The sequence below is a fragment of the Cavia porcellus genome, unplaced genomic scaffold (assembly GCF_034190915.1).
Source record: "Cavia porcellus strain 051 isolate PalLab524CR breed Dunkin Hartley unplaced genomic scaffold, mCavPor4.1 scaffold_27, whole genome shotgun sequence".
Lineage (NCBI taxonomy): Eukaryota > Metazoa > Chordata > Mammalia > Rodentia > Caviidae > Cavia > Cavia porcellus.
The window spans coordinates 50,170,158-50,183,249 of record NW_026947510.1 but is presented as its reverse complement, the minus strand read 5'-3'; the positions used below and the strand labels follow the sequence as shown (position 1 = coordinate 50,183,249).

The 13,092-nt window shown below is 35.2% G+C and overlaps 1 protein-coding gene across 1 annotated transcript in view; it reads right to left on the bottom strand.

Moving 5' to 3' along the window:
- Nucleotides 1–13,092, bottom strand: part of Rassf8 (Ras association domain family member 8) — a 116,157-nt gene that overhangs the window by 73,338 nt on the left and 29,727 nt on the right. The window contains exon 2 of the mRNA XM_003470453.5: nucleotides 6,232–6,321. The gene's annotated coding sequence lies outside the window, so the exon portion shown is untranslated. The remainder of the gene's footprint in view (nucleotides 1–6,231; nucleotides 6,322–13,092) is intronic.

Genomic DNA, 13,092 nt, shown 5'->3' with positions numbered 1-13,092 from the left:
ATAAGTATAGATACTACTCTTGCTTTCCTTTGCTTCTTATTTGGTATCTAGACTATATCTGTGTTTACTGGCTAAAGAAGTGAGTTTCCTTAGGCAGCCTACTGACGGATCTTATTAGTGTGTGTGTGTGTGTGTGTTTTCTTTTATCTCATTCAGTCAGGTTATCTCTTCTGTTGAGCAATTTATTATCTGTTTACATTTAAGTTGACCTTAGATTAAAAAAAAAAAACACAACCTTTTCCAACTTTATGGTCAAAGATATAATACATATTTGTTTTATAGAATCTGGATGTTTTAAATGAAAACTGAAATTATTTTCCTATGGTTCTGTCATTTGGAGGTAATCATCATTAATGATTTGCTATATTTTCTCCTACAGTTTTGTGTATATAGATAATTTAAAGAATAAGGTTAGATCAAGCATGGCAGCACACATTTACAATCCCAGTACTCTGTAGGCTGTTGCAGGAGGACTACAAGTTTGAGACCAATCTAGGCATATTAGGAACTTAGTGAGATGCTATCTCAAAATGAGATGTAATTCAGTGCAAAGGCCCTGAGTTCAACCCCAGAACCAAGGGGTAAACATAGAATAAGAATTTATGTTATGTCCTGGCACTGTACTTTTTTGGTTACTGTAAATTTCCCATTTAATAAATAATAGAAAAATCCCTAAGTAGATGCAAAATTATTTTATGGACTGTATAACATACTGTCTTCTAGTTGCATGACATGAGCCTTCTGATCTATCTTCTCTCAATGCCAGCATCAGGAATTCACAGGTCTTCATACATTACATTTTATGAATAGGTTTTTAATGGGTTTTTCATACATGTTTTGAATCCTTAATAATGATACATCATATATATATATATATATATATATATTCTTTTTTTAATTATATAGACTGAACAAATTCTTAAGTCTATGTCAGTTTGTATTTTTAAAAAGTACTAAGAATCACAGATTTTTTAATTGAGAATTATTTTCTTACTGAGCTGAAATAAAGTTTTTTATTTTTAAATGAAACATAAAAATTTATATATACTAATGAGGTATCGTGTGATGAGGTAATTATATAGGGGTATTAATTCTATTCATTATATATCATGTATTTTATTATACCATGTATTTTACAATAACTATACCATGTATTTTACAATAACAATTTTACAACAATTTTATAACAATACCATGTATTTTACAATAACAATTATATATTTTTCTACCTAACAATCTGAAAATATGAATATATAAGCTGAATACTTTTTCTATGTGACTGTTTTCCTTGTCATTTGACACATGCAAAATTTAACTATTTTTTTAATTGTAATTACATATTGAATCATTTCCTTATTTTAGCTTTTGCTTGTGTACTTCCATACGGGGGGAAAAAAATCAGCTTTATAATGTACATTGTCTCCTTGTACACTGTTGCATTTTTACATTCATTCTTTGCAATGGTATTTTTAGAAATTCAACATTCGTTTGAGTTTTTTATGCAGTTCCAAGTATTTCTTTTATCAGCATCATTCTAAGTTTTATTTTTGGGGACACTGAGAATTGAATCTAGGATTTTGCACATGTTAAGCATACACTCTATTCATGAAATACACCCTTTATGTGGTCCTGGGAACTAAACCAGGCTTCACATACTCCTTATTTTAAAATAAATATTTACCACTACAACTCTCCCTTTATTCTTCTTCACAAACATTTTTAGGTCTTATAAAAATGAAATTCATAATCACTTACTGTGAAAAATCCCTACAGAAAATTTTAATTTGCATCATATTAACTCATAAATAAATATAAATAGATTAACAATTATTTTTCTAGTCAGAAATGCTCTTTTAATCCTTAGAGTAGTAGTCTGTTTCCTTCCCATAGGTCATTTGCATCTCTTGTGCATGCAAAGCTTAATTTTTAGCATATTTTCTTTTGCCATATCAAGAGACTTTTTCTCATATTTTCAAATTGATTATATATCAACATTATTTTTCAAATTGATTATTTTCAAACTGACTATCATATTTTCAAATTGATTATATATCAAAATCATTTTTATATTACAATAAAAACTTACTAAACTTTTAGTTTCAGTTGACTGTCTTGGACATTTTTATCTGGAAATAACTTTATTTTCCTCTCCCACAGTTCGTTCATCCGGTTTCTTCTCTTACTGTGCTGGCTGGGCACTCTTAGAGCGGTGTCAGCATGGATGGTGCTAACGCTGACGGGGATACAATTTAACATTCACCACTATTAGTATTTCAGCTATACACAGCTTAACCTCAACTTTGCTCATAAAATTATAGATACTTCCCATAAAATACTAACAGTGAAATATCTGTAAAACAGTGCGATAATAGGTCATTTCATTTTCTCCATAAACAATTTGTACATTTTTAATTTAACCATCCTGGCCATGAACTTTTCCAATTTAATTTCCAAACTTTCTGAAGTGAATGGACACATATGTACACATGGATTTATGCATATTTTTGTCTCTCCCTCCTTCTCATTTTTTCTAATGTTCCTTAAGGAAAGTGTTTTAAAATCCAAATAATCTTGGTTAGCAATTAAGAAGGCAAGAGAGAAGTAAATTCTAAGGAAAAGTTTTTTCTTTAGAAACAACATCCTACTTTGTAAGGATGCCTAAAAATAGTATCTTGATACAGTTTTTCATTTTTATAGTGTACCTCATCTTTTATCAAAACATATTTGCTGAGACTGAACTCCATGACATAAAAATATGAACAAGCTGACATTAAGAAAGTAGTAATATTCCTAAATCAGTGCTCCAGGAAAATCAGATTTTAATACTCTTAATAGCAGTACTGCATGTCAACCAGCATATTCAGCAATTCTGTCAATTCTTATAAAATACTGCTTCTTTCATATTTCATTAAGTAACCATGACACTGAACCTATGTCAAAATCTGAAACACTGTGGGACACATTATCAGAAAATGTCCATGTTAAACATAGACAACTAAGCTTTGCAGTTTTAGTCTACCCAAGAAGTTCCAAATTGCTAAAACAGGCAAATTGCTACCCATGTTCTAAAAATAGAAATATAATAATTAGGTCACAATGGATAGCTCCTTTCTTGGTCAAAAAAGGAAGAAAGAAAAAAGAAAGAAAGAAAGGATGATGAATGCAATTGGAATGTTTATTGTTGCTGGAATTCTTTAGGCCTGGATTCAAGTAAGTGTCTTGATGCAAGTTACTATGACAACTTAAATAACAGAAAATGCACCCCCACCTTCTACTAAGTTGTTTTCTTGGGTAAACCATTTCAAGCCTTCTAAGATCTGTGTGCACAAATTATCTGCAACAACAAGAAACATCTTACAAGCTTTATTCAGAAATATCCTCTTCTAAACCCTTAAAACCAAGTATAAGCATAAAATAAGTATTTTCCATTAAATCATGAGAATGAAAGCACACACACACACACACACAAGATTAAATATGCAATACTTAGGAGTGTTCCAAAACTGCTTCTCATTACCAGAAGTATAGTATATTGCCACCATATGCCTCATTCCAGAAACTATGTGAAATTACTTGCAGGGCAGTTTTGAAAGCAGATTATGGAGCTAAGTCCTGTTTATCATTATCTCCCCCTCAGTAATGCTTTTTGTAGAAAGTTATCAGAAAAGGGGCTGCGAGAAGACTGTAACCTTATTGTGAACACAAGGAAAAGCAAACAATCTGTAAAAGGTATTCTGTTGTGCCAAATGTCTTTTCACACAAAATATAAACTTTAAAATTTGTTTTCACAGTTTCAAATTTATAAACCTCACAAAGGTGCCTTGTGATAGAGTGCAAATTATCTTCTATCATTTTCTCTAAGAAAAATGCACTCAAGAAAAATTGCATCTTCATGGAGAAAATGTGATGAAGCAGAGATCTTGTGATTGCTGGACATTAAAAATTTAGAGCAGCTCCATGGAAAAAAAATGACAGACAATTTTTCAGTGTAGCAATGGTGAGACTTCAAAGCTGATTTTGTGACCCGTCAAAATTAACCTTACAGTATTGAAAGTAGAGGTTTCATGAGAGAGGCTTAGGGAAGTCACCTTCTCTGTAGGTTAAACAGGATTATTACCTCAGATTCCAGTAGAGCTTTGGAAGTTTTTATGTATATCTAAACCCTAGCCCTGGGCAGACTCTTGATTTATATAAAATATGGTTTCTCAGGGCTGGGGATTTAGCTCAGCGGCATAAGTACCTGCCTTGCAAGCAGGCGGTCGTGAGTTAGATCCCCGGTACCGGGGGGGGGGGGGGGGGGGGGGGAGAAAAAAATATGGTTTCTTTTATATGAGAAACCCAAATTATAGATAAAGAACAAAATAAAAGATAATAGAAACAGGGAGTTAGATCCTCCTCAGATAGGAAGGGGATCAAGAGATGGTGGAGTCAGGAGAGGAAAAGGATGAAAAAAGGAACCAAGGTAAGCTATGGACATGTACCAACTCCACACAAAGAATGTAAACATTACAGACTGCAAACATGGACTAAAACACACAGAAGTTCATCTGAAAAAGACAACTCAGCACGATAAAATAGTTTCTGCACCATGAAAGTCAAACGTCAAAGGCTGCTAAACTTGGGCATAATAAGCATTTGAGAAGAAACAGCAAAAATAGGATCTCTTTATCAGCAAACTCCAACCAGCTCACACAATCCCTATCTATCTAACTTTAAGTGACCCAGAGAAATCAAGTAATTGAAATGTTCCAACTCAAACCATAGTATCCCTAAATAACAAGCCTAAACCACAGTTCCTCGTGATATGACTCACACATAAATCTTCCTAAGTAGAAAATAAGCTACATATTTTTAAAAAAACTTCATAGCATAGCTTCATGCTAATGGAAGCTAAAATTTAAGTGACTGTCCAAACACAGAACCTTAGTTAAACTAGCACATTTTTTTGTTTTTCTTTTCAAATCATATTACAAGTAACAGCACATTACGAACAGGGATTGAGGGACTGGAGATTTAGCTCAGTGGCATAAGCACCTGCCTGGCAAGTGTGAGGTCCTGAGTTTGATCCCCAGTACCAAAAAAAAAAAAAAAAAAAAAGAACAGGGTTTGAATATATCTTTAGCTCTTACACAGATGTAACAAAATTGCCTGATTAGAGCCATCACCTTTCGCTCTCAATACTTATGATCTTGTAGTTACAATTTTTGCTAAGGGCACAAACAATGTCCAGCAGGGTCTACATTAAGAACAAAACCACTGAGGATATGGATTTACGGGTGTAGGAGCTCCATCCCCCCAATATAATCTAATTTGAAGGTTCTAATGTTATGCTTTATTCTTCAGAGGAAGATTAATTTATGTGAGAATTTTGAGAGTCACCTAGTAAAAAACACAAGCACATAACTTTTGCAAATGAGGGACTAAGGAATTTATGAGACAGCATACTGATTGGTGCCCTTAAGGAGTTTATTCACCTGTAAAATGTGAATAGTTTCTTCATAAGTAATTCATTTACTACATACAAGGTCAAATTACTCTTTATTTTGGGACCAATAAGTCACTTAAATATTCAAGAGACAAAAGATAACATGCAAGCAAACATACTAAAACCAAGTGAAACATAACTTAATCATGTATTTTCATTTAATTTAATTGGCTGAATTTAATTCAATTAAATGAATTTTTTGCTCACTTTTACTTAAGGAAGTCAAGGATAGAAATTACTGAAGAGATGGAAGCTGAAATCATACGACATTCCAGACTTACCCCAGACCATCGCAAAGAACTGTCAGAAAGTTTGGTTAACCATCAAAGACTTTATAAACTTTCTCTGTTTGAAAGACTTGTCTGCCTTAAAAGAGATCCCGACTTTAGAAGAGAAAGCCACACACCAATTCAAAGCATCAGTATGGTGCTCTTCCAGAAAATCCAAGAGCAGTAACGCACTACTCTGAAAACATCTGCTTCAGGCTCCAAATTTGAATCCTAGGCATATTTTAAGATGCTTTAGTGTCAACACAGATTTAGATCTAGGAATTCTATAACAGTGGCAAAATGTTATCACTAGCTTTACTTATCTAGATAAAAACATCTTAAATGATTCTTGGGTTCACTAGTAAATATACCTATAAATGTCTCTCCAAATTCCGGAAGTCTTTTTAGTTACTTAGAGTAACACATATTAACTACACCTGCGGGATGCAGGTCAGGAGCGCAGGTTTTCTCACTCACCTCAGCACGCGGGACTCTCCAAGTCAGGGCCAGTATGATGTCGTCCCAGGGACCAGCACAGCACCCTGCTAGGAGGATCCACGCAGGTACCTGCAAAGGCACACAATGTTCTTACAATCCCAGCTAACTTCTATCTTAGGAATGCTAAATTATTCAACTTAAACGTAATAGTTTTCAAAGAGCAAGCAAATTCACCAGCTTGGAGTATGGGTTTTGCAAAAAGTAATTCCCCCCTCCACCCTCTTTTAGGTCATTTGAGTTGCAATACTTGTAGGGTGAGTTTGTTTTCTGTTTGGTTTCGATTAGCATTTATGTGTTTTTGAAAAAGGAATTTCAGTTTTTTTGTTTTTTTTTTTAAGGGCATCTGATGAGACTTTCATGTTCTAGGAAGGCTTTTCTTGCCTTCTTTTTCTATTGAGTAAAGCTCCCTGAAATACCACCATAATTTCTTGAAAGCAGTTAGCAGTTAGACATTTGGAAAATTGCCTAAAGCCAGGGCTAAAAATGAAGTTGAATGAGAGATCTCAGGTTTTCAGTCCTGAAAAATAACAGAAACACACCACATTTTTCCTAGGTTAGTACAAATTACCACTGACTGGCTAGGAAAGAGGGCGACGCAGTACCATTTCTTTTGACCGCTTTATTGCCCAGTGCCGTGAGAATGTGAAGCTCTGCCACATTATCGTAAGAAAAGCCTAGGGAAGAAATCTTGGCCACAAGACGAAAATTGATGCAATTCATATGTCTGCCACATTCAGACCCTGCCCTTCACAGATGTTTCTGCATTTATTTATAGAAAAGTTTACTTTAGTAACAAGACTAGCTTCTGTCAAGCACTTTTTAAAATATATCCAGACACTGATTTATTTTATTATGAATAAAAAAAGTCACTCAAAAATGTTGCAGTTCTTAAATTTTTAGTCATGAAATATCAAATTAGAAATTGCACAAGAAAAGAAAAAACAAGGTAGACCACCCGCCCAGCCTGATGAAATGGAAGAAAATAAATATGTTTCAAATACAATTTAGGAAGGGGGAACGGTCCACGGCTTGCCCTTGCACAGTGGATTTCTCCCCACACAGAGGCTGTGTCCTGAATGGAGACATTGTCTTCAACTCCAGTTACTAGACTGACTAGCCTAACACTTCATATAATTTAATATTGCTTACAAAATTGCCAATGGCTTCCTTTTTTTTTTTTTTTTTCTCCATAGAGTTACAGTTGCAAAAGTGTCTGCTTCCAAACACAAGGAAAAAAAGAGTAGGGTGGTCACATTTGAAAATAATGAAATAAACAGGCTTTAAGTCAACTAGGTATCACAGAATTTGTTTTATCCTATTATACCAGATGTTGAGGGAGAGCTTCTGGCTTTAACTAGATCTATCCACCTCCTAAAGAAACTGGAAGACATTCACACATTGGACTTTGAAGGGACTTGGCAAAAGAGCATGTCAAATAAAAGTGACATCCAAACAGCAAAGGAGGGTCACTGCTGCTATAGAAGACTCAGGGCCAATTGAGAGGAGGCCGCCTAGACTTAACCACACTAACTCGCATTCTTGGGCCTGGTGGGCAAAATACTCTTAAAGACCTAAGTCAAAATATCTTCCTATTCATCTTCTTTTCTTTAAACACTCATCTCTCTTTCTGAGTTGTTTTCGAGGAAACTTTTGGAAATGAAAAGTGAGCAGTTGAGAGGGAGTATCTAAATTAACATAATCTTTATTGTCTTTTGTTTGCAAAATAAGATTATTAATACAGCCAGACATTAAAGGCCAAGAGGATTATGATGCATATTTCCTCATATACAATCCAACACGTACTTGTTTTCACATATGCTGAGATTAAAATCTCTCCTTTTTAGATTTTCATTACAAAAGTCTGAACAGGTCAAGGCTCTTTGAAGTAGATTAGGATACTCCAGTTCTGCAGGGCCCTGGAATGTGCTTTAGGGATGCCCCTTGGAAGTTCCAAGTAAGTTCTTGGGTTCTTAACTACCCATCCCCTCCTCCCAGTTCCTAAGGCATCATTTTTCGTCTTGATTATTACACCTGCTCTAACTTACTCAATGCACTATACCCCCTTTTGCCAGGTCACTTCACAGAAACAAACCAAAGAGATCAAATCCTGTCACATTTGACTGCTTTGGAAAGCCTTCCAAAGTAAGCCCAAACTTTTGTTTTCCATAACTGCTTTTGTAAACCATAACTACAAAATACAAATAAAAGATCTAACAATTTTAAGAGTTCTTAAAGAAGGCTAGAATAAGATACCTGAAATTTAAGTGGGAATGATCTCAGAAAACATGATGTAAAGGATGCTCTGTTTGAGACCTCTGGCGCCTTCTCAGGCCACCATCTCCAGCTGGTCTCCTGAAGCCACCACTTGGCACACCCGAGCCTCCTGTCTGCTCACTTTCCCAGCCCCAAGCTGCTTTTCAGGTTGGCACCCCATACCCAGGACCAACAACTCTCTGTACTGGCCAAACTCTAAGTCACTCTCCAAGAGAGACCTGACATTTCTTCTTACCATGCACCATGCCCTGGAACTTTTGCTCACAGGAATTAGTCTCAAGGGGCCAACACTTAGTACCTGCTGGCACTATTTACTGAATCCTCCCAACAATCCACTGGGGTATGTAAGCTGTAGAGAGGGACTCATCAGCAGAGTTCTTCAGTTTTAAAGAACAGAAAGGATACCAATAATTAAGAGGGGAGCCAGAAGTTAAAGTCAAATAAATTAATGTCTGAGCCCATGATTCCAACAGCTGTAGTTGTGTAATAATACTCAGTACAAATTATAATTAAATAGTTGCCTCTTCTTGATGACAGAGACACTCTGCACTAATATTTGCATTCATAATATTTCACATATGAGTTGTCCAAGAAATGTTCAATGAACTTGAGGGTTCTACAGAATGACAGAGGACTGATCAGTAGTGCTGAGGTTATCTCAGCACAAGCCTCTATAATTAATCCTTTTTACTAAGAAGTAATTCTGACCATGTATCTGAAAAAGACGTATGTGTTATACAAATAAAAACTGAAGCAAACCAATAATCAATGTGTAATTTGGAGCAAAGGAAGAAACCTGGGAAACTTTAATAACTGTATTACTTTTAGGAAAGTTTAAGGATATCTGAACATTAACTGGATACTTACAAAAAATATCGAAGATTAAATGTTCTCCTATTTCAGTAGCCTGATAGCTCTAAGATAGTTCCCCAAAGTCCATGTCTTGTGGTATCTATACTCTTCTGTATCCTCCCACAATGAGAAGAGTTTACTTATATAGCTAGTAGGATATTGTGGAAATGTTTGAGAAGACATGGTGACTTCCATCTTGTTCTCTCATTACATGCCGTAAGGTAAGCCAGCCAACAAGTTGGCCAGAAAGAAGTTCAAGCAGCCTTATGGAATGGTCTACATGGTGCCTTAGCTATTGTTCTCATTGCTGATATAAAATATTGATACCATTAAAGGGGAAAAGGTTTATTTAGCTCATGGTTTGTAGAAATTTCAGCCCATAACCAGCTTCCAAGACAGGGTGGCACTGCAGACAGGCATTGCAGAGGAGAAACAGTTCATGGTGGGCAGAAGGTAGCAAAAGCAAGAAGACCACAGCTCTTTGTATGCCTTACATCTTATCCAGGCTACTCAGGGCAAGTGCCTTTGATTCTAACACTGCCCTATGAATGAACTTCTGTACCACACACTCTAGATCCAGCACCCTTGGAAATAGCCCTGTCTATGACCACATGAAGCTTTGGGGGGACATCTAGACACCAGCCATAACATATGGTGAGAATCTGAGGCCTCCTACCACACCGGCACAAATTTACCACACAGCTGAGTGAACCCCCTTCAAAGTGGATGTTCCAATTTCAGCGAATGAACTATATACAACCTGGTATAAGTGACACTTGGACCTAATCCTTACAAAAGATCCTGAGCCAGAATCATACATCTAGGCCATCCCTGGATTCCTGAAAGAAACTAGTCAAGATTTTAAAAGTTACCATTTTAAGACCCTAGGTTTGGTGCAACTTGTTACTTGGCAATATATAATTAAAATACCTATTATCACCCACACAACCCACACAATTTAAGTAATTCATAAGAATGCTAACAGGAGTACTGATGTTAATTAATACAATGTTGGGGTACTGCAATTCCTAAACAAAAAACACAAACAAAACAGAATGTTGAACAGTTCAAAAGCAAAATACTATAAACTCCAAGGAATTCCACCTTTTTTGTTTTCTATTTTCACAAAAGAGATAAAGGACACAAGCTTCATTTCCTGACAGATGTCTTCTAATTACTGCTAGTTAACTGCTGGGTCTGTTCCCTTACTCCAAAGTAGGCTCACCAGGAGAGACAAGGGATGAACGAAAGTGGGATTTCTATTACTAGAGAAATGAGCCAAGTTTCTTCCTCTGGTTGTTCAAGTATTCTAGGTCAGATATGAAAGGTTTAGAGAAAACCAGCTATTCACTATCCTGTTATACTCCAAATGACTGAAAAGTTTAAAATTAAAAAAACAAGCATGCTTCTTTCTATTGGAAAGAGAATACATCTGAATTTTTAAATATCTGAGTACAGAGAAATTTAATAGTTCATTTTCATAAATGATACATTTTTGCTTCTACAAAATAAATTAAAGCGATAAATATTATACAAGACTGAAATACTCTTAAATGTTTGGTTTTTCTAACAGAGAAAAGGGTGGAGAACCCTCAGGTGCTTTTTTTTGTTTTGTTTTCTTGACCCCAAAACTTACACAGTTTCAAAATATAATGTCATTCTCCTAAAATCAATACGGAATGTTAGCAAGAAAGGTTTCTAAGGTTTTATACACTCCACATAAAATGTTAAAACAATAAAATGATTCTGAAATAAGGAAAACTTTTCATGAAAATAAATCCACTGTGATGCTATATAATGCACTATTTGCAAAGCAGAAAGCAATAACAAAAATTAATTACACAATAAACATTTGCCAAGCCCATATATTTCTATTTTTAATTTGTTTTTATTTATTGGCACATGTTAGTAGTACATAAGGTCTACCTTCTTTGTGTGGAGTTGGTGCATGTCACATGTTAATTCCTTTTTTCATTCTTAATCCTCCCCCTCTTGATTCTCTCCAGCTGTGAGAAAGACATGTCTCTCTACTTTCTGTTATCTACTTTTTATGTTTTTACCAAGTACGCATACTTAAAATAGTGTAGGGATTTTAAAAATAAAGATATGGATTTCTTTCTACTATCACTGCAACATTTATCAGACATAACTAGTATCTAGTAACAAAAAAACCAAATAAATGTCTGGTAAACACCAAAGAGACTTGAAAAAAAGTTGTTATGCAGTTTATACAAGAAAGAAATTGCTTTTGGCTGGTGACTATTCAGGAAACCTTCATGAAATATGCTTTGTATATTTGTGATGACTATAACTTAATTTCTAAGTGTTTTTCTATTAATGTATTAATAGTCCCAAAATGCAGGTGACAGAGTTGAGGATCACAAAGATTAGGTGACTTGATTAGAATGCTGTTACTGGTGTTTATAAGTAATAATAGATGCTTAAAAGTAATAACAGTCAGTTAAAAGTATCAACACTCAAGATACTCAGCAAATTACTGCCAGGTACCACTCTATGTCCATTCATACATGGTATTACAACAGTCCTCATTTTGGGGATGTAGAAACCAAGATTTTGGGAATACTTAGTATCTCTTCATGTTCACATGGCTAATAAATGGAGGAATTCTAATAGAAACTCAGATTCCCATCCCAGGTTATCCCTATTGTTCATGGTAATGTATTTATATTCTCCTTGATCCCCCCCTCCAGCCTAACACTGTACATGGATCCATAGGCTGGAAGGAATTGAAATACACTCTTGCTGGTATTATGGTTTGTGTTAATAAATATCATTAAAGAAATCAGAAAAGCATCAGAGGGTAAGAAAGGGATACAATCAACTGTTTTTCAAATAGTTGAGTCATCATTTTTGTTTAAATCAGCCTAAAATATTCATCAACTTTCCTGGATAATTATTCGGCTAGGGTCTTTTTCCTCTGCCTAATAATGTCAAGATCCCACCTGTGAGACAGAGCTGTTTTCAGAAGACTGGCTTTAGAGTTTTGATCATTATTCATCAAATTATCTAGGTATCTTTTGCTGAAGATCTATTACCCCAATTTCAATCAACAGAGAAGAAAAGGGAAGGCAGGACAGAATGGGAAGGAGGGAGAGAACACCCCTGTACGGTAAATGCATATAGATTAAGACAAATATGATTATACAAGTAGAAACCAGTTCATGATAGAACACTCATGTGATCCTAGATCATATTAAAAGGTTATATTTAGCAAACTATATAAAAAAAAGTTTGGTCAATGGTGTGGTCCAATGATTATTGAAAAATGGCTAGGTCACAGTTTTAAATGCAAACATTCAAACGGGAAATATACAGTGACAAAGACACTTGACGCACAGAGAAGGCGGGTCTTTCTGAAAAGAAAACATCATGAAGCTGTTTACTCACAGTACACAGTTTTTTCTGGAGGCACAGTGAGTTTGCAATGGAATCTGGAGGGAAAGGTATATCCCCTCACAGAGTTACTTTCTAAACCCAGGAAACTTTCAAAGGCATTGTCCAGTTTTTAACTTAAATGGAGTAAACTAGAAAGGTAATTACATTACCTAGGTGTAAAACATCCTTCAGAGATGCAGTTTCTTTGAAAAACTAACAGGATTCTGTGGAGGTTTCCTAACTTGCTGTGTTATTGCTTAGGTACAGTCCCTACTGTATGAGGGAACCTTGTCTTATTTCTGCTTTATGGCCACGGTA